This window comes from Salvelinus fontinalis, chromosome 8 (genome assembly GCF_029448725.1).
Source record: "Salvelinus fontinalis isolate EN_2023a chromosome 8, ASM2944872v1, whole genome shotgun sequence".
NCBI lineage: Eukaryota > Metazoa > Chordata > Actinopteri > Salmoniformes > Salmonidae > Salvelinus > Salvelinus fontinalis.
In genome coordinates this window covers 16,235,376-16,235,971 of record NC_074672.1, presented here as the reverse complement: position 1 = coordinate 16,235,971, position 596 = coordinate 16,235,376, and the positions used below count along the sequence as shown (strand labels likewise).

Genomic DNA, 596 nt, shown 5'->3' with positions numbered 1-596 from the left:
ATTTTATGGTATATTGTAGAATACTATATTAAATTCTACAGTGTTATAAGCAACATCAAAAAACACTGTAGTAAATACTACAGTAATGTCTGCAACAACACTACAGTCCACAAAAACTCTACAGTTTTTTAAACTATAGTAAAACTATAGTATTTAATTTGCATACACCCTGCCAATTTCCCTCCTCCATAGCTAAATTTGTGTCATCCATAAATGAGAAACCTACATGCCAAGTATAGACCATATTTGTGTATCCGTTCAGAACCAAGTCCTTCCTACCTATAGCCACAAGTTATGGAAAATTGTCTCTTTTAGTATTTCTCCAGTAGGTTTTCTCAAGGAGGCCCTCATTTCTATGTCAAAGATAATGAAACAGAAAACACTATAGTAAATCAATGGGGATACCTAGTCAGTTGTCCAACTGAATATATTCAACTGAAATGTGTCTTTTGCATTTAACCCAACCCCTCTGAATCAGAGAGGTGCAGGGGGCTGCCTTAATCAACATCCACATCATCTGCACCCAGTGTGTTAACTGCTTTGCTCAGGGGCAGAACAACGTATGTTTACCTTGTCAGCTCAGGGATTTGATCCAG

The 596-nt window shown here is 37.1% G+C and overlaps 1 non-coding gene across 1 annotated transcript; it reads left to right on the top strand.

The window, feature by feature from the left end:
* Nucleotides 1-297: 297 nt before the first annotated feature.
* On the top strand, nt 298-349 carry LOC129861550 (U7 small nuclear RNA). The gene has a single exon (XR_008760622.1). It is a non-coding gene; the product is annotated as a U7 small nuclear RNA (small nuclear RNA).
* Nucleotides 350-596: the final 247 nt, after the last annotated feature.